The following is a 6005-nucleotide window of genomic DNA, read 5'->3' on the forward strand; positions in this document are numbered from 1 at the left end:
TGTTAAAGTTTAAAGTCCAGCTGTTCATGAGAAAACAAAACCTCTAAGGGCAAATCCTGGCTGCAATGTCAACACATGGGGAAAAAAAACCATAAAACAAACCCAAACCGAAAACTTCAACCCTTAGCTCAGTAGTGCAACAGTGCCCCGTCTCTCCGTGCCCTGGCTGACTATGGGGCCCTTTACCAGTGCCCCTGAGAGCTGCTCCAAGATTTGGGTGTTCCTCCCATGCCCCAGCATTCACTTACTGTAGCACAGCATGGGTGGAGATGGACAGCATGAACATTTCTTTGTACCATAGCAAAGCACAGGCTGGACAATGACCTTAGGGACCAATTATATGACGTGGTTCTTTTATATGTTGTCTCCACAAAACATGTACCAAGGCTTAGCTGCAATGGGCAAATCCCACCAGCTTTTGGAGCCACCAACCCCCCAAATGTAATTTTCCCCCTAGGGATGCATCTGAATGGATATGGCATTTTTCTTTTTCACTCTTAGGTTTGTAATGCTCAACCATGAAGGAGAGCATGGAAAATTTCTCCTGACGTCAGGATTCCAGTCACAAAGATGCACAGACAGACAGATCCATGAAAGGAGGTGTAGGTACGGAGAGGACATAAACATTCCCTGGGCTGCTGAGCTGTGCACCCGGTGGACGGGGTGACCCTGCTTCCCAGCCCTGGACAAGAGGAAGGATAAACCCATTGGCGTGCAATGGCAATGGTGCTGCAGTGCTCCCAGCACAGGCAGCCTCACGGGAAGAGCAGGAAACCATTTCTACACTCAGAGGAACAACCAGTGAGAGGAAGAGTGGTTTTTTATTTAATTTGACTCATGAACAGAGATTATTCTGTGTTTTCATGTCAAAAATCCTCAGCTATTATTTGAGTATGCAGTTCTTTTAATAAAGCATGGTTGATCTGAACATCCGTGGGTAAATCCCTGAATAAAACTTCACTTGCCATCAAGTGCACCTTTGAAAGCAAGCTTCAGCAAGTATTGGGGCTGATGAGAGAAAGACACCACATCCCTCACCAAGGCCAGTCCTTACCAAGCCAGGGCTGATGTTACAGCTCACATCATGGGCCCTAATACCTGCTGCAAATAACCAACCTGCGCTTTGAAACTCCATTGTGGGAGGGTTTTCCTGCACAGTTTCCACAAGGCTGTTCTTCCAGAAGTTCACTTGGAGTTAAAACCCTTCTAATACCAAGCTTAATTTTATTCACAGCCAGTTCATGACCTTACATATTTGTTTTGCCCTCCTTGATATTTCTGCAGAACTAATTAATACAGCCTCCCATCCTCTTAGGTTACCTGTGTGTCCAGCTCTCCTTAGTAAATGAGCTCTCCATGCTCTCCTCAGTCGCTGAGGCCACCAAGCCCCATTGTACCTGTCTCAGCCAGAGCTTTCTTGGCTAGGAAAGGGAGAGCTGTTGCCAGTGGTCACATTTGGTGGGTGCTGGGGGCTCAGACAGCACCTCCAAGAGTCACTGTGGAGGCTCATGTCACCCTCCTTGCCTTGCACGGCAGTGGCTGTGTTGCTTTTCCACACTCCTCTGGCTGTCCATCCCCACGGGAGCACCTGCCAGTGAGGCTGCTGCTGTCATCCCCCAGTGGCCTGGGGCTACTTGCTTTTACCTTCCTGTGATAATGAATATCATCCCACACATACACAGCACAGCCAGTCTGGCTCCCTTTGGCATGAGAAATATGTCACCACTTGATGTCAGCACAGGACTTTGCAGAACCCAGCACAAAAATGTGGGTCCGCAGATTTTTTTTTTTAAGAAACTGTTTACATTTCGCAAACCTAAACCTATGTCAATTAAGGAACTATTGTAGGGGTAAGTAAGTTACTCAAATTGGTTTAATATTACTAACACAGAGCTTCAGAAGCTATATTCTCACAAGATCTTAGTTTACATGGTCTTTTTTCTCTTACTGTGGGATTTTTTTACAAAACGTATCCCCTGCCTGAGCAGCTGTGTCCTTAGGAATGGGACACGGTGTACTCAGTACATATGGCAGTGACCTTGCTTCTTCTGTATTGATATCAATGCAACAGGTTTACATTTTAACTTTCATATGACTATGAAAAACTTCATAAACAGAGGGGTTTAAAAGGGCAGTCCTTTCCTCATATGTTTCTTTTTAGTTACTGGGATTTCTTTTTCCATTCCTTTAATTACCACAGTGGGCACATGGTGACATGTTTCATTATGGAGTCCTGCACCCTATTTCCTGCAGCCCTGTTTAGGGATTGCCTTCCCCTTGGAGGGTTACTCATTCCAGGATGAAGCCTGCAGGCAGTGTCAGGTATGAAGTCAGCAGTTCCTCAGGACGGAGCAGCTGAGGGAGTTAGTCCTGCTTTAGCAACTGGTTTGCATGGAAGTTGTTCCCTGCCCAGTGCAGCAACCCAGGGGAAGTGGGTTTGCAGACCAGCTGCCCAGACAGTGATGGGGCAGTGACGGGGCAGTGATGAGGACATATCAATTCCACCCATCCCATGCTATGGGCTGGCCATCAGCCCTGCTGCAGCATGATAGGCCAAGGGCAGCTGTCCTGAGTAACTCATCACATGCCTTTTTGGAAATGCATAGCTCAGCTAGTGAACTGCTTTAGTGCAGTTAAAAATGGTCATGATTTCAGCTAAACACCTGGATTGCAATCAGCCAGGTCTGTTCACCACCTGCAGAAAAAAAAAAAGTTTTTCTTGCCAAATCCAAAGTGTATCAGCATTTCTAAATGCAGGAGGAACTTGCAGCTGTTTCAAAAGAGCATCAGCACTATCTTTGTGGTTTGTTTACAGATTGCAGGAAACACTGGAGGAGTGAACAGGGGAAGGAATGTAACCCCAGGGAGTTCTGATTTTCTCCTTTAGGTGCCAGGCTCACAACAAGACTGTGAGCCTACCCTCAAGGATGTGCAAGTCTCTGGATGCAGTGAAAACAAAAGCTACCTTGGAACTACTCTGACATTTGCTCCATCCCTGGAAGTGTTCAAGGCCAGGCTGGATGTGGCTTTCAGCAACCTGGTCTAGTGGAAGGTGTTCCTGTCCATGGCAGGCAGTGTTGTACAAGGTTATCTTCGAAGGTCCCCTCTAACCAAAACCCTTCTATGATTCTATGATCTCTGCAGATGCAAGCTCTGACATTTCCTGTTTCTGTGCATATATTGTTAAAAATAGCAAATGTTGTTAATATTTCATTTATTGAAATACATTATTTCTTCCACCTTCATTCTTCTTTACCTTTTCCCTCCCTCAACTTTTATATTAAAATTATTTTCCCTACTAAAATTCCAACCAGTAAAACTGGTTATGGAAGAACAAGAAGATGGCAGAGCACGTGCACGGACAGCACCACAGCACTTCAGCTCCTAGCTACAGTTCCAATGATGGATAAGGAGGGGTTGGTAAGGTGCTTACTTTTGCCCTGAGATAAGGAATATTGCCTCATCCCCTGTGAAAAATGAATCAAAATTGCTTTATAATCTATGCCATTTGGATAAAGACTTTTTTTCCTCTGATTTTGACTGGTAACATCTCCCCATTGCCTTAACCTGGAGTTCAGGATAAAAATTATTAAGGATGGCTGTCAGAGAAACCTAAACAGCAGATTTTTCAGGCAAACTCCTGGAACACTGACACAGTCTGAAGTGGACAATGAAGAGATAAGAAAGAATTTGGACTTTACCCAGAATTCAGACTTTTTAATGCAGTTTCCTGTTCCTTTGTCTTTCCTCCTGACTCTCTCCACTGAGGACATGGGGCAGGCAGCAGCCCTGCAGCTTTGTCCAGATGTTATGATTTAAATTGTTCCTTTGACCAACCAGTCACTTCTTTTGCAACAGATGCAGCAGGAAGGAAGTCCTAGCCTGATCTGAAGCACTGGTGCAAAGACTGCACCTGACATCTTCCACCCACAGTCCAGACATATGTAACTGGGAGGTGGAACTGGCTCCTGCCATAAACCTGACTTCCAAGCCATGGGAGACATGGATTCTGTGGACTTGTGCAACTGTCACACTGCTGGACTGCTTTTGGAGATTGACTTCTGCATTTATGACAGGAAAAAAAACTCCATCCATATTGAAATAGGATGGCAAAAAAGCTTATTCAAGTTTCAAAGTACATCCTCCAGGATGACTTGAGTTAAAACTCTATTCTGTCTGTGCAGACCCAAAGAGCGTTTGGGCAGAGCACTGATGATATGTGCCTGGGTATATGTTTTGAGTGAGGATTGCAATTCTCTGTGCAATGAAGCAGCTATGGTAAGTGTCCCTGCAGACAGAATTTGTTCTTATCTAGTACTGAACATCTGAGGATGTCGATGATGGTGTTTCATGCCTGGCAATGCAAACTAGGAGGTGAAGGAGGAGAAGCTCAGATGACTGATTCCTCTGAATGCTTGTTGATCTAAAGACAGCAATCAAAGCCCATCAGAGGTGTCTGTGCCCTCTGTAACTGGTTATGAATAAACCGGGAGTGCTGCAGAACTGGGGCAAGCGGTCATGGAGAGCTGGGTGGGAGGAGAGATGGATGGCAATGAGGGAATGAGTCAGCAAGTGCAAGTCCTGTGTTATGGCCTCCCTATAGTCCCTGGGACACATCCAAGCATGGCCCACAGCTCCATATATCAGGTTTGCCCTCCCTATAGTTTAGGGGTGAACTATAATTAGAGGCTTCAACAGAGGTCCTATGGGAATTCACACAGGGGTATATCCTTTGAAGCAGTGATGTCAGGAAGGGATATATGCAGCCATCAGGGGTTGAACTTCTATCCATGGCTTGAACACCATGACATACAATGCACTGTCACTCCTGAATTGAGTTCATTTAGCAGTCTGAAGTTCAGGGTGTTTCAGAGGACAATGGCAGAGAAATAATACAAATGGGACAGACAGAGTGGGTTTTCTGAGTTTTTTATAGGGAAACCAGACAGTAACCATCGCAGAACAAAGTTAACTGCTCTATTCCTTTCAAACTGATCAACAAATTCAATTATAAAAATCATCCCTGTAAAGAGTGCGCGACAATAAGAGGAATGCACTCTTAGTTTAATAAATGAAATTTATTAGTAATTAAGCAAGTAGAATGTGAGCAAAAGCAGCGCTGGGTGACAGGGGAGTCTCCGCTCCGCCGACTGCCACGTTTTTTAGCTTGTACAGAGTCCTTTATATATGGTTTTTTTTCTTCCGCTTTCCTGTCTTTTCAGGTGGTTGTTATCTAGTTTCTCTGCGCATGTGCGTTGTGTTGCTAGGGGGGCCAAGGCAGACCAGAGAGAGAGATGAGAAGGCTCGTGTGGCTGGTTCCGCACGAAGGGAGCTTTATTGTGGGTCCCCTCCGGCGAAGGGGAGAGCTGGGGACGAGCTCTCTCTGAGCCACAGGGACCCATTGATCTTGCTTTTATAGGTATACAGGGGATCAGCAAGGGGACCAATGGATTACAGAGGGTCTGGGATAGACCAATGGGTTACAGAACGATCTGCATAGTGTCTCCCAAAGGATTGTGGGTCTACCTTTCCTCGCCATGACCCAAAGTAGTTGCCTTTCCAGGGAGTCCAGCTGAGAGATTGCTCAATCTCTTTATCTCAGCAGACATCCCTCCAGGGCAGTGGCTGGGCACACCCCACAGTGAAGCTAGGGAATGAGAAAAAATTGCACATTTTATGTCACAATCCAATTTCTAACATCTTCTTCCTGTCTTCCAAAACATGTACTGATGCACTTTTTGAAGTACAAGACAGAGTACTTTTTCTGTAGAGGCTCAAATATCTCAATATCTGCTTCACAATTTTTACATACCACTGAACTGGCTGCAAAACAAATAATTTTTTTCTCTGGATTGAAATAAGGCAGAGGATGTCAGGTTCAGCTGGTAAGAGAGTTAAGCTTTTATTAGTCTTGAAGTATTAGTTCCCCTTCTAGAGTTAAAATATTTTCAGTTGTGAATTATTTAAATAATACTTCATATAAATAATAACATATAACAATATTG

Source organism: Corvus brachyrhynchos, unplaced genomic scaffold (assembly GCF_000691975.1).
Source record: "Corvus brachyrhynchos isolate BGI_N302 unplaced genomic scaffold, ASM69197v1 scaffold83, whole genome shotgun sequence".
NCBI classification, from domain to species: Eukaryota; Metazoa; Chordata; class Aves; order Passeriformes; family Corvidae; genus Corvus; species Corvus brachyrhynchos.